The sequence below is a fragment of the Suncus etruscus genome, chromosome 13 (genome assembly GCF_024139225.1).
Source record: "Suncus etruscus isolate mSunEtr1 chromosome 13, mSunEtr1.pri.cur, whole genome shotgun sequence".
Classification (NCBI taxonomy): Eukaryota; Metazoa; Chordata; class Mammalia; order Eulipotyphla; family Soricidae; genus Suncus; species Suncus etruscus.
In genome coordinates, this window is record NC_064860.1 from 78,693,389 (window position 1) to 78,714,609 (window position 21,221).

General features: G+C 33.4%; 1 protein-coding gene and 1 non-coding gene across 2 annotated transcripts in view; one reads left to right on the top strand and one right to left on the bottom strand.

The window, feature by feature from the left end:
• The window catches only part of EPHA6 (EPH receptor A6), a 973,333-nt gene that overhangs the window by 298,679 nt on the left and 653,433 nt on the right, over positions 1-21,221 (top strand). The window lies entirely within an intron of this gene.
• LOC126026839 (U6 spliceosomal RNA) lies at positions 11,917-12,027 on the bottom strand. Its single transcript, XR_007502052.1, has one exon. It is a non-coding gene; the product is annotated as a U6 spliceosomal RNA (small nuclear RNA).

Sequence of the window (21,221 nt, forward strand, 5' to 3'; positions counted from 1 at the left end):
TCTTAAGGATCCACATAGAATACTGGAGATCAAACCATGTCAGCTGTATGCAATGCAAATATATCTAATATATCTTTATCTACTGTAAAATTCAGTATAGCTATCCCAACCAGCTCATTAAAAGTGTTTGAACATTATGGAAAACACTCAGGAAATCATTTTAGAGTATAAAATCTGTAAAAACAACCACATGATTAAAATATAAAACAAATAAATGTAAAATAAAATGTGTCATATATTGCTAAATCTCACTTATTTTTAAAAAAATAAAAGGATGTCAATGTTTGATATTATAATGTTTGAAAATATTTTTAAAAATGACTTCTATTTTTTGTCATTTATTTTTGTTTTTTGACAATATCCACAGGTGTCATGCTTAACTCTTGGCTTACCCAGGGATCACTCTGAGTCTAGTGTAAGAGCTAAGAATAAGCTAGGGCAAGTTAGGTATAATAGGCATAATTATTAATTAGAACTAACAATGCTTCTGGCTTTTCTTTTCACTAGCTTTTAGAAATTCTTGAGTTGATTAGTTGACAAAAGCTCTGCCATTACAGGCTGCAATTATAAGGGAAAAAGACTAGGCTTGAAGAGGCAAATAATTTCTGGAACAAGACCTTAGTTTGGGATAGTTCAAGAATTGCTCCTTTTTCAGCTTGCAATATTGGATGATTTTGAATTGTAACAGTTGTGTGAACCAATAAAATGTTTGAAGTTATAAACCTTATTATCCTATGGATTACGATAAAGGCCCTGGGTTTCTAAGGCTCGGGAATCCACTGATGAACTTGCTGTGTCAGGAGACAGTGGACCCCAGTGCTCTGGATCAATAAGCCTCGCTTTGCTGATTGCATCTTTGAAGATTTGTGGTCTTTATTTGAGGCAGTGGGCTCTAATGGACCCTTTAACAGTAGCAAGCACCCTCCCAGTTTAATATCACTCCAGTCCTTAATTCACTTATGACTATCAACTTTTAATTTAGTTGTTAATTTTAACAAACTTACTTATTTCTCAAAAAGCACAGTTCATCTAGACCCAGACAACATCTCAAATAATTTACTTATTGTAGATATTTTAATAAATAGAAGCAGATGGTATGGAAGCCGGCCATGCTAATTTGTTTTTTATTTGTGAAATACCTTACACATATACCTGTTTGATGACTTATTTTATACTCTCTTCTTTATGTAATTATATATGTACAAGCCATTGTTACTTATATGTAAGTTTTTTAGAGAATATACTCCTTTCATGTTTTAGAGATTAATATTATATTAAATTTAATGTAAAACAGATGTATGTATATTCCTTTCGTTATTTACTAAGGATAGGTAATATCACAAATTAGATGAAGATTCACAATAATTTTGTTTGTTTTTGCTTTTGGGCCTCACCATCAGTGCTCAGGCATTACTCCTGGTAGGCTTATGGGACCATATGGAATACCCAGGATCAAACTCACGTCAGCAGCTTGCAAGCAAAATGCCCTATCTGCTATGATATTGTTCTAGTCCCACAATGCAAAAATTTGACTATACAAAAATCTTAGATGTAGTGCACATAACAGTTACCATTACTTGTGCTGCTACTGGCGTTGCATGTGTGGCATCTGTTTAAAAATTTAATAAGGTATTAAAAATCATATATGCTGATATAATAATATTCATCACTAATTATTCTATAATATATTCTATAGTATTCCATAACTGGTATTATATTATTATATCAGAGTATAAGATATGTTGGTATCTCATCTATTTTTCTTCTGCTATAAAAATAGTATTTCAAGAAAGAAGATCAGTCTGCCTTATCCACATTTATGTCTTTGATTTGTAAAACTCAGACTTGTTAAAAAAAGCTACAAGCTTTTAACACCACATCTTTCCTGTAGTGAGCTACAAGTCATAGACAATGCCATTAATATATTTCCTTCTTAAAAATACAATTGGGAGACTAAACAATCTTGTAAAGTATGCACGAATCATTAAAATGTAGAAAAAGGAGTGAAAGCCATTTTCAGGCATATAGTTTTTATGGAAATTCAATAGATACAGCTGAATTCAAAAAGATTTGGAGAATAAAATGAATAGAGACAGGAACCAAACACCAGTGTAACTTAGAATAATTATATATAGTCAAATATCTTATTTTGCTTCCTAGGAACCAATTACTAGATGGGAGAGAATTTTATATGTAGGTTGATTCTAACCAGCACTTTGAAATCTGCCATCCTGGTGTGTTTGCCCCAGTGAACCAGGCAGAACTCCAGCTCAGACTTGTTTCTCCTCTCAGATTCTCTTCGTGGGAGGAGGCAGAAGAAGGAAGAAATGTGTAGATTAGTTCCCTGCTAGATTTCCAGTTCCCACATTTAATACCTTTATTTATGGAAACATTTTTACAATGTGTTATTACTCTCATATTTATTTATACTATTCTAACTTTACTAACTTCTCAAGAGTACAGTTCATCTTGACCCAGACAACATCTTGAATAATTTAATAATTGTAAATATTCTAATAAATATATGTACACAACATGAAAACTGACCATGCTAATTTATTATTTATTTGTGAAATACCTTATTTATTCACCTCGATATCTTATATGTATGACTATCACTGTCCATTGATCCTTATTAGATATTCTAAGTGTCAAAAAAAGTGAGACACATTTATTTTCCTGTATATTTTAGTATTAACCTGACCAATAACAGAGGACTTGTGGAAAGGTGAATAGATACAATTAATGAGATATATAGAGCATTTTTTTAAAAATACAATGAGGTAGCAATATCTACCATTACTAATACAAAAAGTTATTTTAGATTAGTTATAATTTCAGCCTTATTAAAAATAAAAAGAAAATGCTGATAACCTGGATTTCCCTTTTGGGTTTTCTTATTCTGTTTTCATAAAACTTCCTTTGTATCCTTTGGCATAAAGTTGATGTCATGCCACAAATTAATATATATGTCATTCTCTTGAATATGTATAATTTTGAAGGGAGGTCACAAATTCCTTTCTTCATATAACATTGTTTCCTAATAGGACACTTTGATAAAGCTACACTGTAAAGTTTAATGATACTGAAAGAAACCCCTGATTAGGAAAACATCCCTAAATATTCCATTTACACCCCCACCTAACTAGTAATTTACCACCTTTACTAGCCTTTGAGGTTAGGTTCAGACATATATAAAGGACATGGAAAGTTCCAGGTCTATCTTTTCACTTGCTAGAAGCAGCTTTCCTAAAAGTACAGTAACTGACCCATTTTTCAGATTTCCTTGGAAGCAGCTTGAGCCCCTCAAGTGCCAAAGGAAGAATTTTATCTCCTTGGAAAAAGTTTGGCAGTATTGCTTAGAGAAATGCAGGATGTCATAAAGAACTCTTGAAAAAGTACATGCCTTTGGGCTATCATATTTAAAGATAGAAGAAACCAATATCCTCCAGGCTATCAGATTTAAGATAGGGAAAAGTAAAAAAAAAAAAAAAAATCTTCCTCCATGTTTATTTTGAAAATTCTATCAGAAAAGACCACTATTTTCTTCTTGAGACTTAAAGTCTAATGATGTTTTAGGGCAATTCTTAACCTTTAACTGAGAAAATATTTAGTTTGAACATATATTAAAACATGCTTCAATTGATTGCTTCTGGCAAACTGAATAAAGTTCAAACACGCAGAGATTCTTAGGGAAGCTGACCCAATTCCACAAGACTGTTTTTTTCCTGTAACAGTTGTATGACTCTGAAGTGTCCTGCTACTATCCAAATAAATAGAAATTCTTCTAGAAAATTTAAGATGCTTTACTCTAGGTATTTAAAATTACGTTTTCACAATAATAGAAGAATATGGAGAAGCATTCATTGGAAGTGACATGAAACTCTTTTAATTTTAATATTTAGAATCGTGAGTCTGTCAGTTTACTTATTTGGTATCTTAATCTAAATTTGACATAGAAACCAGACTTTTTAAAAAATTTCTAAAAATGTCAAAGAATAATATGATTTTAAATCATTTAATAGCTATATGGCTAAGCACATAAATTATTAAGGTGAAATATTTTCAGACATTACTGAAATATATGTGATTAAGATTGAATTATTAATAAACTCTCAGGGTGATGATCAACTAGGTTAGGGGAATATACATACATACATATATACATACATACATACATACATACATACATACATACATACATACATACAACACACACATACATACTCTTCTTTCACTGAATTCCAAAGACTGTTATAAAGAGGACTAAGTAAAGATGATCAATATTGCTTCATCTTTAAGGAATACTGAGAAAGGCTTCAATCAGAGTCACATCCCACTGCTTTCTGGTTTGGTGAAAGGATTACAAAGTGAGTCTTTTTTTAAGATGATGTTGAAGCAGGCTTGAATCCTAACGCTGTGATTATGTGACAAAAATCCCGTTTTACTGCAGGTATAGGATTTCCTACTTTAGAAGGCCATGCTTTTTTAGTCTTCACAGTATTACTGGGCTCTTTAAGCTTTTGAAAAGATATTGCATGTTCTTTCCTTGACCCATGCTTGTGATTTATTGATTTAGACCTACTGTCCATGTTAGCAAGTTATTACCCGCCTCTGTTTCTAATGACCAAGGTATTGCATTTCTGTTGTCTCAAATATAACACTGGCAGCTTGGAGTACAGCACAGGAATGCAAACTACAGGTGTAATTTGACATTCACTGAGAAAAGAAAACAGTAATTTTTCTGGCTTTCTGAGCTGCTTTACTCTTAAAACAAGCAAATACATTACATATAACTTACAATTGGTTTTTTTTTTTTGCATTTAGCTAAAATGACAATATGTCTTTACAAATCCACCTCTAAATATGTGGAAAGAAATACTTTATTTTCCCTTCCCCCAAGAAATAATTTATTATTACCCAATGCTAAACCAACTTCACAGACATTGAGATATTGTCAAGGAAAATAATCATATAACTTATTGAATATAAGAAAAGCAAGTTTTATCCAAGGATAACTGTTATAACAGGAATATATAGACTTTGGTTGTAGATGAGAGAAATCAGGCTCAATCTCAAATACAGTGAATGAAGTGGAAATTTATAACCATGGAGCAAGATCAGGGGTTCAAATAATAGTAATTATAAAGAGAAAAAGTCATGGAGGTTTTTGGCTAAGTGACCCTAAAAGAATTCTTGTGTAGTCAGGTTCATTTATAACTCCTTTCTCTTTCAGGATAATGGAAGCTAACGGACATAACAAATACTGAATATCAGTTATAAGGGTAGGGAATTAATAGCTAAACTAATTTGGTAGCCATCCTTTTAAAGTTAAACAACGCAGAGGTGGTCATAAAACCCCATTCGGAGCCTAGTTGAATAAAAGGGTTTGTAGAAGTCCATGTGAAATTTGATGTAATTAAAAATCTTTGTCAATATGGTACACCAAAATAACAGATTACTTCTTATACCAAAACTAAGAAACAATACACAAAAACCTGCTTCTAAATTATTACAAACATTTAAAGTTACAGCAGATTTGCTTTATACTCTATAAGAAACAGTGAAAATTCACTGTCCTAGACTATGTCAAAAAAGAATTGTAATAATATATACAATAATATATACAATATATCAAAACTGTCACCAGTTCATAACTTCAGTTATACTGTTATTAGTTTATCGAATGTTTCTTAATTCAGTCATATAAAGAAGAGGAAGTGCTGGTGGGAAAAGGCAAAGAAAAAAGCTTGGTTGTGTGTATCTGGGAAAATATTGAAAATGATTAAAATTATAATGAGTGTAAATTAAATAACTATTAAATAATGATCTTTCTGAAAGATAAAAATCAACATGTTCATTGCCATGGTTTGTTGGTTATATATTTTTACAAATATTTCGCTTGATGTCTAAATATTCTAAGCACCCTAAATTAAACTATATATTTTTACTTAATTTTTTTTTATTTTTACTTTAAAAATGTTATATTTTCTAAGTCTTCTGCCTGGGTTTTATGTTCCCATTGGAATTCCCAAGGTATACTCATTTAGACAGTGGTAAAGAAATTGTTTTTGCCATAACACTGAAATTAAATTTGGTGGGATAAAAGTAAATATTGCTGGTTGTCAATGTAGATTGTTCTGTTTATTTATTCATTTATTTATCTAGTTCTTATTTATTTATCGAGTCCTCAAAGTGTCATGGCATTGCACAGGACTCATACTAACTCTGTGTACAGATATCAATGCACTGCTAGTGATCAAGGTAAGCCGGTACAAGGCAAGAACAAGATCCCCTGTAGTATTTGCCCAAACCAAAGTGGATTTGTTTGTAGAATTTTATCAATATTTTTGAATGTAAACCTGATGGTAGCATTCGAACCTGGAAACTACCACCCCTTCCCTGAACCAGCATTTGTTACTTATTTACTCACTTATTACTTATTTTCTCTTTTGCATCAGCAGCATTCTCTGCCCTTCCTATAGTCTCTTAGCATATCCACTTTTATTCTTTTCCTTCATTTGTTCCTTAGTTACCATCTGTTAAGCCAGATTCGTAATTTCTCACATATGGATCATTATATCCAATTTGCTTTTATTGTAAATTGCTTTGGCCATAATTTAGATATAATATGTTTTATAGAATCCTGTTAACTGCTTTGCTAACATCTTTGTCCTGTTTGATTATACAGATATTTCTAACTAACTAACTGACATATATGCCTCTGTCCTTAATTCCATTTTATATCAGTTAAAATATACCTACTGTCTGTGACATGTAAAATACAAATTATAGAATTTCCAATAACCCATATGCCACTTTGTAAGTTTATTATACATTGATATATTCTCCAAATCTGAAGAAATTTTGAGCTATTCTATTTGTTAGCATATGAATTGATTCATCTGACTTTAAGAAAATTAACTTAGAACATTCTAGAGACACAATACTGGGTATTAAAGCATTTTGCTTTGCATTCTACTGATCTCAGTTGGATCTCCTATGTCACATATGGTTCCCTGAGCATTGAAGGAGTGATCCCTGAGCAAAATTGTGTGTGACCCTATACCACTGCCCCTTGTTCAAGAAAAGGAGTTAGGATATGAATAATACTGACTATTTAAAACATCTATCTCTATTACAGCAATGTGTGTTTAACTAGATATGACCATTAAAAATGAAAATTATTTGAGCTCTTACTCCTGTGGTTTGCTTTAGTTATAACCAAACTAAATCATTTTGCCTCATGAGAAAGGTTTAATTTGTTTCTGAGAGGACATGTTGCTGTGGATTACTGTTGCTATGATTATTTTATTATAACAATTTATATGCCACTTAATTTATACAAGTGATCTTAAATCATCAGTCCAAAGGGAAAAATCAATACTGTAGTTGATTTATACTTGTGAAGACTATGGTATTGCAGTGCAGATTAAAGATACCAGATCACAGATGGAAGATATTTAATATTTAAAAGTTGGGCCAGAGAGATAGTACATCATAAAGCTCATTTGCCTTGCATGCAGTCAACCCAAATTTTTCCCTCAAGAATAATTACTAAGTGCCAAACTAAGAGTAACCCTAAGCACTACTGGGCGTAAGCCAAAACAAGCAAGAAAAGAAATTCTCAATTATAACTGTTTTATTTTATATTAATAATTTAAAAATATGAAATAGTCTTAATAATTGTGGCAGTGACACTTGTAGTGATTATAAAAATATAAATGGGGGCCATTTTATTTATATATATAAATATACATTTATATAAATTAAAGTTATAATATATTCATACATTTGTATAGAATGTATAGATTTGTGAATGAAAGATTGCAATTAGAGTAAATAGAGATAGAGCAATAGCACAGCAGGTATTGTGTTTGCCTTGCACATACCCAACCCGGCTTCGATACATGGCAACTCGTATTATTTCCTGAGCCTGTCAGGAATAATTTAATTTTTGGGGGGTGGGGTCACACCTGGTGATGCTCAGGGGTTACTCCTGGCTCTGATTGGGGGACCATATGGAACACGGGCAGATCGAAACGAGGTCTGTCCTAGGTCAGCTGCATGCAAGGCAAATGCCTTACCACTGTGCCAGTGCTCCAACCACAGGGATAATTTCTGAATGCAGAGCCAGGACTAACCACTGAGTGCCATCAGGTTTGACCCCACAACCAAAAAAAAAAATTAAGAGTAAATGTATTTGTCAATATCACAAACACACTGTAGAGAAGAAAATAAATATTGCTTATGCTACTTGTCATAAAATGATTAAATGCAACCCCAATAATATTCAATTTAAAATGATTATAATACTAATTTTTGGCATCAAGTTTCATGGTAATCATAAATATTAAATATTGAAAAGATCTATGACATTTTTTACATTTTATTTTATTGAAATCTATGACTTTTATTATATTTATTTTTGTACACTTCAATAATTTAATCCTTTTCATCTTTTAAAGAGATATAGTGTTGTTAACAGGGCATTTTACAAATCAAAACCTAAAAATGACCCAAATAAATGCCTGATGAATTTAAGAAATCTTTCAGGATATCAGAAGGAAGTAGGTAATAAATATGAAAAGATACAGCTTCCCCTATGACATATGGAATAATAATTACTTTATTTTTCTTGTACAATTGTTGCCAAATAATAATGAGAAAGGTGATTTCCTGGTTGAAGTACATAGTATAAGCTGCTTATCCTTAACAGACTGTGCATCAGCAAAATAATATCTAGAGACAAATAGCCTCTGTTTGGTAATAACATAAGCAAGTTTCCTTATTTAAGCTGGTATGTGATATTTACATACTACAATAGGCAAATTTAAAATATATAAAAATTATATGTTCTAAGTAACTTTTGCATAATAATGAGTATCACGGTGCATTGTATCCTATTCAAGAAATTTGTGAATGGCATTATACTATTTAAGAAGCTACCCTTTATTTGGCAATTAAATCAACTACCCTAGCCAAAGCAATAGCACATGGGGAGGGCCTTTGCCCTGGGCGCAGCCAACCCTGGTTTGATCTCCCGCAATTTGTATAGTACCCCAGTCTGGCCCATAGTTCTGAGAGCACAACCAGGAGTAACACCTGAGCTCTGAGGAGTAAGGCCCCAAAACAAAAACATATAAATAAAAATAAACCAACTATCCTTGGAACTGCTACCAGGAGTGATTCTTAGACACAAAATAGGAGTAGTCCCGGCGAGATAGCATGAAGGTAGGGCGTTTGCCTTGCATGCAGAAGGACAGTGGTTCGAATCCCAGCATCCCATATGGTCTCCCTAGCCTGCCAGGAGCGATTTCTGAGCGTGAAGCCAGGAGTAACCCCTAAGCTGTGCCGGGTGTGACCCAAAAACAAACAAACAAACAAACAAAAAATGTAGGAGTAGTCCCTTAATACTGTCAAGTATGGCTGAACCCCTGCCCACCATAAAATAATCAAACAACCTCTTCAATTAATTTATAATAAGGATATGCTACATATATCTGTGCATATATTTGCATAAATCATTAATATTTTACTTATAGAGCATTTGTCCATTATAAAATTAATTCATAAAATACTTCTTTTGATAATTGCTATAATTTAAAGAGTGTTCAAGGGTTTTGATATGTATATGTAATATTTTTCAAGAGACTTTTCAGAATTTATTACGGTGTTTCACAATAAGTGCTCTCTTTCAAGTGTATTTTCAGTATTCTGGTTATGTATTTAATTTTAAGAAGAAATCCAATATGAGAGATATGAAACTTGAATAATTTAAAACTATTTTATTTCTTAACTTTTTTTTTCTGCCTATGTATTTGACAAGATAGATGGTCTCTTTCTTTATATTTAGGAAACATTGGCAAGATTTCTTTTTATTGTTTTTTTCTGCTCATTTTCATGCCTTAAATGACTTAATAAAGAATTATTTTCTAAAATTCCTATGTAATGGGGATACTAAGGAATGAGGAGAGAGTCCTTGAGATAAAATTGGAGAGATCCTAATACTCTGTTAGTGGGCTTGGTATAGTAGAAACACAAGTACAAAACAGCATTATACATACAATTTAAAGTATGATTGATTAATTTAAATAGATTTGGTGGTAGAGTGATAACACAGCTCATAAGGATTTTTCTTTAAACACAGCTGACCCGGGATTGATCCTTGGCATCCCATATAGACCCCAGTGCCTGCAAGAATAACTTCTGAGCACAGATCCATAAGTAACCCCAGAGCACCACCTATTGTGGGCAAAAATAAAATATAGATTTGGATAAAAATAAAATTATAGCAATCATTGCAAGGCTTAACACATTAATCTGTTATCAATTTTATAAATCTCAAAATTTTAATTAATTTAACATTACTCTAATATGATTCGGTTAGGAGTGCAATATATATGGTGTATATATAGTATATAGTTTTTAATTTGCAAATTTCAAACATCATTAACTGAATTAATTATTTGTGGCTTGTGAATATTTTTGTTTAATGCGACTATTTTGGTATACACTAAGTATTGAAATATTGTTATGGATAGTAGAAGTACTTGTGGACTTGCTTTAGTGTTTTGTATCTACCAATAAAATAGTTTTATATTTAGTAGTTAATTATCTTAGTTAAAACATAAATTTATTTTCTGAAGTAACCAGAATAAATAAACTTATAATAATGAGGAAGTGTTTAGCTATTAAACCTTACTGTCCTCTCACCCATTACACCCTCTGCCCATTTTTGTAAAGAATATGCGAATATCAATCAGTACAAAGAGGGTCTCTTAAACTTAAGTATAAATTATTATTAAGACATTTGTAAATTTTGCCAATTAGTATCAGTACCAAACTACCCATATATGTCTGTTCTTGTAAACAGTGAGAACACATATCATTTGTTCATTTTTTTTTTGGTTTGTTTGTTTTTAAGTTCAGTTAGTTGTATTTTTTTTCCTTAAAGGATAAGAGTAAAAAAAATATAGTAAAGGTGTGGTAGTGATAATCACCGTTGTTTGTATAGGTGCAGAAAAATGGGAAAATGGAAAAAAAATCCTTGACCTGATTACAAAAAGGCCTCACCCCAGAAGTTTATTGGCATAAGACCGACTCTGGGTTCCAAGCATATCAGTCTGTTCAACTCGAGTCATTCTCAAGATCCCTTGGAAACTTTTTCACACTTTAGCTATTGTTGGTATCAGATTCTTATATTTAAAGACTCTGCATTCTGTGCATTTCTTTCATCGATGTCAGGCTGATGTGGAGCATCCTCTAGTTTCAGCATACCATTAAATGCGGAGCGATCTGCCCTGCATGCAGACTGTTGCTGAGTCTCCTGGGTGTTGGGAGCACTCTTTGGAGTAAGTCAATGCCAAAGCAGTGGTAGGTCTTCCCTGGTAGAGGCTTGGATCCTGGTAATGTTAAAGATAATTGTAGTTGTTTCCATAGATGGTATCCATTGTTCAGATGTGTGTGGGCAATGCCCATTCTTCTGAGGCCTGAGCCAAATCATTATGCCAATGTTCAGGGTAAAAGGCCTAATTACATTACCAAATATGTGTTCCCATCTCTATTAGATAAGAACTTGTTTGCATATGTATTATTTTCCCATTTTAATGTGCCTATGCAAAAGAGAAGCAATGCCACAAGATATTGTTGGTGCATCTGGGGGCCAACGAATAAAGTCCAACATTCCCCGTAACTTGGTTCAAACATGAAATTTATACAGAGATACTCTTCTACCAGTATTGCTTATAAAACAGATCTCAAAGGGGGAAAATCAAACAATCAAATAACAAAACAAGTGGGCAAAATTGTCACTATATGAGGATGTTCGAAAAGAGTTATAGATGTTAAGGGAATACATCTGAGATATACAAAGGAGATACATGTGTCCCTTTTGTGTTTTAAAAATAGTCAAGAAGGAATGGGGTATTTCCGAGATACCACTTTGCGTGTCATCGTTGTGCAGGGGCCATGCAAATCTTCTCTGTATTGTTCCAATTTTAGTATATGTGCTGCCGAAGCGAGCACTTATATCATTTGTTCTTTGACGATAAGTATTTTTCACAGTTTAACACTTGATTCAGAAGTTAAGAATGACCAATGTAAAGGTCACACAATCTTCAACAAGACATATCAGTTTCAACCCTCGTGTCCAGTTAGCTCTTACATTTAGGAAAGGACTGCTGGACAGCTATAATAAAAGTTAATGTCTCTTCATAATCATAAAGTCATTACAATATTTATGGTCTAATTATGATATTCCTGTACTAACCTAAAAAATTCTGAGATCCTCGAGCTCAGGATTAGAAATCTTGAAATAATGAGAAATAGGAATTTTAAAAGCAGAATTATGATTTCTATTATCATGCTTTTCCCAAATTGTATTTGGCACTAAAGGAGCATGTACTTTTTATAAACAAATGTATGTAGGAAATGATGCAATGTGTTTGGGGGAGTAAAAATGTGCTCATTTTATGACTTTACTTCTAAATGCGGAACTAAAGTTATTTGAGTTGGCATGAAGTTTTTAGGAATATGATTAGTATAACAGAAAGTGTGACATGATTAGCATTTCATTCATAATTGATGGTTTAGCAGTAAAAAAGTGGTGTTAATACCCGTTTAATGCCTATACTACCTATGATATTAAAGGGGTTAAAGTGTCTTCTCTAATAATGAGTTCAATTTATTCCTCACAAAGGTTTTTAATTTTTTTCTTTTAAGTCTATCAACATAATTCAAGCTGTTAATTGCATAGTAGATTAACAATACTGAGTATGGTGCACAAAATTCTATTAGCATCTCAGAGGGAGATTTTAGAAAAATAACCTTATATTTGAACTAATGAAAATTGCCTTTGCCTTTATTTGTTTTCCCAAAATTAAAAAATAATCTCATAAATATAACAGTAAATGAATAGTCAGTTACAGTTTAAAAATGTAAAAAAGGAATTGATAGAAGGTTTATATTTCAAGAGCCTTTCATTTAGTTATACAAATGAGAATTTCCCCCAGGGAGAAGGTGTTGCATCTACAAAAGATAACAGCAGCTCTTTTGGTGGACTATTTCTGAAGATGATATTCAGAGGTTTACAGACAATTATTTTTGGACAATACAATGAAGGTAACCAGGCAATTCGTAAGTCTAGGTAAATGTTTAAATCATAGAGGGAATTTTCTAATAGTAATGAAAACTATATATTCAGACAGGGTTGTGATCTACTGAGAGGAATTAAGTAATATCATATATTCTCAAATACAGAAACATTTTCAAGACTTAATATTGAATTTTTTGTTAAAGCAACTTACTAAAGTAAAAAATCTTTCAATGAAGCTCAATACCTTTATGCTTAGATTTTTCATTTTTTCAATTAAATAGAAAGTAATTAGAATAAAGCCAGAAGACCTGAACATATAAATTTTACATAATTGTATTTAATATGTAAATTATAAGCCATTTATTTGATTTTAGAATCATTTGTCTTACATCATATTTCTAAGACTTAATATTAGATATTATTTTAAAGCAATTTACTAAGTAAAAATACACAGAGGTTCAATACTTTTATGCTTAGAGTTTTTATGTATTCAATTAAATAGAAAGCAATCAGAATGTACTACAAGAACTGAACATATAAATTTCCAAATAATAGTATAAAGGCATAAATTATAACACATTTATTTGATTACAGAAATATTTGTCTTATGTTTGTGTTATTTTTAATAGAACTAAACATACAAATAACATTTTACTATTTAATTTCTTTTATGAAATATGAACTTTAAATATTTAATCACACATTTACTGACCTTTTCCAATACTATATGTGTGATCAAAACAATTCTGTCATCTTTTTAATGGCTTACAGCTCATGCTACCAATATAAAAATGAATGATTTATTTTAATCAAATTAGTAAGTTAAATTTTCAAGAAACACACTTTGAACTGTATCCAAAAAAAATGAAAATGAGTGAGAGAAATAATTAGTCTTATATTTAATAAAAACTTAAATCTAAATGAAATATTTATGTTATTATTTTGTAAAAAGTGTAAATAAAAAAGCAATGCTGTCATAAAACTGAAAAACCTGAGAAGACACATAATAAAGCAATTCAGCACTTAGGAAGTTGAGAAAGTCATGATCTGATTTGGTTGATGCGATAGGGAGACTGAACCCAGGACCTAACACATTCCAGGCAAGCACTCTACATTTAAGATACTAGGTTCAAAGCACTTATTTTAAAGCTAGGTATACTAGTCTAAAAGCTTTACTATTTCAATTATGTCAAAGAAAATTGAGAAAAATGACTTAATCAGTGAAGGTTCGTGTGTTGTCTTCTATATTTAGAACCTGAAACCTTGGGCCAGGAGAGATAACATAGTGGTAAGGCATTTGCCTTCCATGCGGCCTACCCAAGAGGGACCCGGTTCGATTCCTGCCAGGAGAAATTTCTGAGCATAAAGCTAGGAGTAACCCCTGAGCATCTCTCGGTGTGGTCCCAAACCAATCACAATCAAACAACCTAAAAAAAAAAAAAAGAAAAAAAAACTGAAACCTTATTAGTTATATCTGAAAGCCATTTTTCCTTGTAGTATTTCTCACTGTACCTACTAAAAAGATAAAATTTATTCCCAGTCAAAAATTTTGGTGGCATACTATTAAGGGACAAATTGATAGTACAATTGGTAGAGTGCTTGCCTTGAATGTAGCTGAAACAGATTCAATCTGTGTCAATCCCTATGATGCCCCATGATCAAGAGAAACCCTTCAGTAAAGATCAGTAATAAGCCCTTAACACAGCCTGTGTGGCCCTAAAACAAACAAACATACAAAAAAACCCCAAAATAACTAAATATTAAAGTAAATATGAATTTTTAATTGAGAGACTCGACTGCAAATTAAATTTATCTATTAATTCCATGTATGTATTTAAGAGAGATTTGTTAAAACCTTTTCTCCCAAACTTGTTGGAAACAAATCAAAAAGGGAATCCTTGAAATACAAAGTCTGGAGTCTGGGGATTTGTCTTAACAGTAGCCCCTTTACCTTGCAAGTGTGGGCCCTTGGTCTGTTTCCTGATCCGCTGTTAAATAACTAATTGTTAGGATTAGGAAGATATTATAGCAGCCAGGGATAAGGCCCTCATCCATTCTATCAAATGCCTCTGCATCAGTATCAGGGGTAGCCCTAGAGGCTCCATTGCAGCTGTTTCCCTGGTGACACCCACAATTTCTAGGTAAGGCAGTACTGAACAGAACCTTCTCACTGCTTTGGTTTGCTGCATAAAACTGGCGGTTGTCTCTGGGCTTCTTAATCACTACGTTTGAGATCCTTCTCCAAACTTATAAAATGCAAGTTTTGATTCAGAATTTGATTTTTTTTTTTCACCTGTGATTTGAGATGCCTAACTATTTTTAACCATTAAGTTCTAAGATGGCTGGGCCGGAGTGATAGCACAGCAGTAGAGTGTTTGCCTAGCAAGTGGCCAACCCGGGACAGACTCAGGTTTGATTCCCAGCATCCTATATGGTCCCCCGAGCCTGCCAGAAGCGATTTTTGAGTGCAGAGCCAAGAGGAACCCCTGAGCACACCGGATGTGACTCAAAAACCCAAACCTAAAACAAACACAAATTCTAAGATGGCAAGGGACTTGCAATTTGGCTCTCTGCCCTTAATTAAACTCTGAAGATACCTCTGTATAAGAATCAGATAGCCTGAAATGCAAAAACTATAAGCAGGCTGTATGGCTTGCTTTGCTGGAAAGTACCAGACAGCCACTAATCCACCAGCTCCCATACAAACAGTCACTCCAGCAAGCAGAAACAGTAGTGACAAGCATGAATGATAAGCATAGAGTTTATCCTGAGGTCAAAGCTGATGGTGATGAATCATGTTGGCAAAATCTTAGGCTTGTAACAAAGTAGTCTGCCTGCATCTGATAGGTAACACTGGCATAGGAACACACAATGAGAATCAAATGATCTCCATTTCGTAGTTCCACTTTTCCACTAAAATCCTTTGTGCATTTTTTTCTCTTTTTTTTTTAATATAAATTTTTATTTTGATCATAGTGGCTTACATATTGTTGACAATAATATTTTAGGTACATATTTACATAAAATCAGGGGGATTCCCATCGCCAAATTGTCCTCCCTACACCCCCGTTTCTGTCCTACCTCCCTTTTCCTTTTCCCTCACCCCAGGGCAGGTAGAATATGTGGTCTCCTCTGTATCTAACCCACTACTTAGTAGACTTGCACCTGTTTGATCTTGATGCCTCCCTTATTTCCCCCTCTAACTGGAGTCAGGACTAGCTAGTTCAAGTTGCATGGTTTTGTTTGAAGGAGAGAAAAGTAATAAATTGGGATAAGAGTTTAATACCCCAAAATTGGGCGGAGTCCCTCTAAAGGCTCTCATCATCAATTTGGGAGATGGAGAAAAAGAAGGTGAAACACTCCACTAGTACCAAAAGAAGTGTCAAATATCCTGTGAGGGCTCCAGCTATATCGATAAGCACCACACAGAGCCAACAAAACAAACAAACAAACAAATAGAAAAAAAAACAAAAACAAAAACAAACAAAAATCACGCCATGGTCTTGAATTGAGAAACATGGCATAGCACATAATGACTGTGGACTCACACTGCGAGGCCCTCCCTGCCATCTCCCCCTAACGCGGACTACTCCTTGAAACCGGGCCTAGATCCAAAAGTTTCCCCAATGCAAGAACTCTTCCAAGACCTCCCTGCCACAAATTTTTACCAATCTGAAGAAGGGCAGGGGGTGGGTTAGGAAGATGCCTGGGAACCCACACACCACAAGAAAAACTCAAAAGACAATGGGGAAAACTGTACTTCCAACATAGGCATAAGACCTGTAATACACCACCTCTTAACCTGCCCTCCCCCAAATGTAAGGTAATCTTTTGCACCACTTTGGCCCCTTAAAAATTTTGCTAACTCACTTTATTTCTTTTTTTTTAATTTATTTATTTATCTTTTTTGAATGTTCATCCTACATATATATTTGTGAGCATTTTTTTCTCTTTAAGAAAACGTGCCCAGTATGTTCTCTAAAAGTACCACAAATGACATGCAATGAATGTAAACTTATAAAAAATAGGTCAAAAATTAGTAAAATCACCTAGATATACTTGATATGAATATTGTATCAGACTTTTAAAGAGCTAATGAAGAGATAACTTGAACCATCTAGTCCCGCCTCCCAGTTAGAGGAGGAAACAAGGGAGGTACCAAGACCAAAACAGGTGTCGGACCACTAAGTATAAGCTGGGCTCAGAGGGGACACGTATTCAAGAAGCTCCGGGGATGAGGGAGGAGGATATGGGAGGTAGGATGGGAACGGAGGTGTAGGAAGGATAATTTGGTGATGGGAATCCCCCTGATATTATGTTAATATGTACCTAAAATAATATTGTCAACAATATGTAAGCCACTATGATTAAAATAAAAATTATAAAAAAATACTAACGGTGGGGGAGAAGGAAGATGGAGGTATTGGTGGTAGGAAGGTTGCACTGGTGAAGGGGAGTATTCTTTTCTATATCTGAAACCCACTACAAACACGTTTGTAATCATGATGCTCAAATGAATATATTATTATGAAAAAATAAACACTTAGTTAAAAAATAAAAATAAATTAAAATACTCAAGAAACTTTATTAACAGTAAGAATCAAATAAGCATAAAAATAAAAGAACACAGGGGCCGGAGAGATAGCACAGTGGTAGGGCATTTGCCTTGCAAGCAGCTGATCCAGGACAGATGGTGGTTCAATTCCCTGCATCCCATATGGTCCTTGGTTCCTGCAAGGAGCGATTTCTGAGCTCAGAGCAGGAGAAACCCCTGAGTGTGGCTGGATGTGACCCAGAAAAGAGCAAAAAATAAAATAAATTAAATTAAAAAATAAAAAAAAAACGCGAAGAAGCAGTAAAACAGCAGAAAAGGGTAAGTGGAAATATAAAATAAAATTAATATGTTTCTCAGATTGAACTTCACTGAATCAGATAAAAGAAATCTTAAAGATATCATATGGAATTAAGCTGCTCACTATATGGTTTCCCAGAAGTAAAGAATGAACATAGTTCTTTAATAATTTATAAAGGATACAAAAGGCTCAGGAATGTAATATACAATAAAAATGAAGTTTTTCAATAATATAAATGATTTCACATCAGTGAATATCTTAAGAACATCTTAAGAGGAATAAAACATGACATAAAAAAAGAAAACTGTTGATTTATTGCAGTTTTCTAAAATCTTTGATAATATAAAAATCCACAGAATGACAATATTGAAAGTGCTGAGTTCTCTTAGCCATAAATCTACTACTAATTACTTAGCTAGAGTATCTTTAAAGTTTATAAATATAGATACATTTATGTTAAAAAAGCACAGATTTTTAATATCAGTATTTCTTCATTAATAAAATGATTAGTGTTCCTCAAAAAGAGTATATCGTATTGGAAAGCAAAGCATCCTAAAATTCATATTAAAATATATAAAGGTAAGACCCATTCATGATAATGTCATAAATTCTGAAAAATTTCTTCATAAAATAAATACATAATCTAATATTTTAATTTGATAATAAATTAAGAAGTCAAACTATATTAAAGTATTGAACTTTTGTATTTTATAACATATGCCACATTTATAAATATTAATGTGAAGACTTTTGACAAAAATATATCATTTTTCCAGTTAGTTTGAAGTCAGAATGTTAGTATAACATATAAGTTGTTTTATTTTTATGCTTACAAGCCTGAGTTCAATTCTCCAATGTTCCTGTGATCCCCAGCACCCTGCCAGAAGTGATGTCTGAGCAAAGAGGCAGGAGTAAATTTTATTTTTTGTTTTGGGGCCACACCATGTGTGTTCGGGGGTTACTACTGGCTATGCGTTTAGAAATAGCTCTTGGCTTGGGGAATCATATGGGATGCAGGAAATCAATCCCAGGTCCATTCTGGGTCAGCTGTGTGCAAGGCAAATGCACTACTACTGCCCTACTGCTCTGGCCCAGGAGTAATTTCTGAGCACAGCTGAATATGATCCCAAATAAACAATAACAACAAACATGAGCAACAAAAATGGACTATTGTATTCTAAGTGGAACATGTTTAACATATGTGTTCCTCCTGCCATTTATACATTTTTAGTTTCTTCTTTTTTGGAGGGCATAACCAGTGACACTCTGGGGATACTCCTGGCTATATGCTCAGAAATCCATCCTAGCTTGGGGTACCATATGAGTCGCCAGGGGATAGAACCGCAGTCTATCCTAGGGAAGTTTGTGCAGGGCAAATGCCCTACAGCTTGCACCACCACCTCAGCCCCACATTTTCAGCTCCTAAACTTGTTGCCAGATTGTATTTTTGAGAATAGAATTTGCTGGCAGACTGTTCAAATATGGGTCTTTAAACTTAGAAAATTTGCTGTCCTTTTATTTCTGTGTGCAGGTCTGTAAAATTTAGTGGTATAACATATGAAATTGATGTAACTTTGAGAAGTGAGGCAATTTATGCCAGTCTCCACAGTGTCCAAAATATGATTGGTGCTCAACCTTGCTGTCCTTGAGTCATCTTTATATATGGGCATCTTTATTACACAGAAATTATCAATATATTTATAAAATTGTATTTATAGCTGAAAATAAATTAAATAAATTGCTTCATGTTAGTAAAGTAATAGGCCTATCAATGCTTCAATTTATTATCTTTCTTTTTCATCTATTTTTTTGTTGGTTTTTGTTTTCAGGCCATACCCACAGCACTCAGGGATTACTTCAGGCTCTATGCTCAGAAATTGCCCCTGACAACTCAGGGGACCATATAGGATGTAGGGGGATTGAACTTGGGTCTGTCCTTGGTCAACCACATGCAAGGTACATGTCTTACCTCTGTGCTACCACTCTGAGGCCCCTTCAACTATGTTTTATGAATAATAACCTATCAGCATGCTTACAGTTTGAAATGTGTTAGTAACCAAATAACTTCCTTAAAAACATGAAATAATTATTAGTTTATTTTGAAATGACATTTAGCTCTTTCTTTCAAGTACAAGTCCACTGTACTTTTGTAGGATGTGTTAGAAGATGACTTCTAGAGTGTTTTAAATTTTGGAGGTGAAAATATCCTCTAAAGTAGGCTACATTTTACTCTGTAAGCATAGGCTCTCATGGTGACTATTAAAAAGGTTTCACTTCTGTTTTGATTCAAATGCTAAAAGGAGGGTCATACAGCTACTTGAAAACTCTGCTATATTTACTTAGAAAAGTTTGTCGTCGACCATCCAAATTTATCAAAACGTGATATAATCAAGTAATATAGGGGCCAGAGTGGTGGCACAAGAAGTTAGGCATCTGCCTTGTGTACGCTAGATTAGACAGACTGTGATTCAATCCCCTTCTGTTCCCCCAAGCCAGGAGTGATTTCTGAGTGTGTAGCCAGGAGTAACCCCTGAGCATCACTGGGTGTGGCCCAAAAATACAAAACAAAACAGAAAAGAAATATTACAAAGTTGTGAACATAATTTTAGTCCCCATTGTCAAAACAGTGATTGTCTTCAATTTGTTCTATACCAGAGTAATCATTATTTCTAGTGTTACAAGTAATGATTATTTTAAATATATATCTTTTTCTTTCTTACTTTTTCTCTTCCTCTCTCCCTTCCTTTCATCCTTCCTTCCTTTATTTCATTCTTTCTCCTGCTCTCCCTCTATCTCTCTCTCTTACTTCCCATCCTTCTTTTATTTCTTCACCAGGATACATATAGGTGGTTTCTGTTGCTTTAGTTTAGATATTTTCTTTCTTCTTGCCTTCCTGCCTGCCTTCTTTCCTTCCTTTCTTTCCTTTCTCTTCGTTCTTTGTTTCTTTTCTTTGTTTCTACTGTTCCGTTCTCCTTTCTTTTTTCTTAGTTTCTTTCTTCAAAATTTGTTTGTTTCTTTTGTTTTTTGTTTCTTTCTGTTTCTTTTTCTTCTGTTTCTTTGTTTCTTTTATTTCTCTCTTTCTTTTGTTTCTTTTATTTCTTTCTTTGTTTCTTCCTTTTTTCTTCTTTTCTTTCTGTTTTGTGTTTGTTTTGCCTTATACTCACAGAGCATTGAGGTCCTTGTGGAACCTGAAAATCAAACTTGATATTTACACATGCAAAGCCTATACTCCAGCTCTTCTGATCATGACTGCTATTATGTTTTGCTTTAAC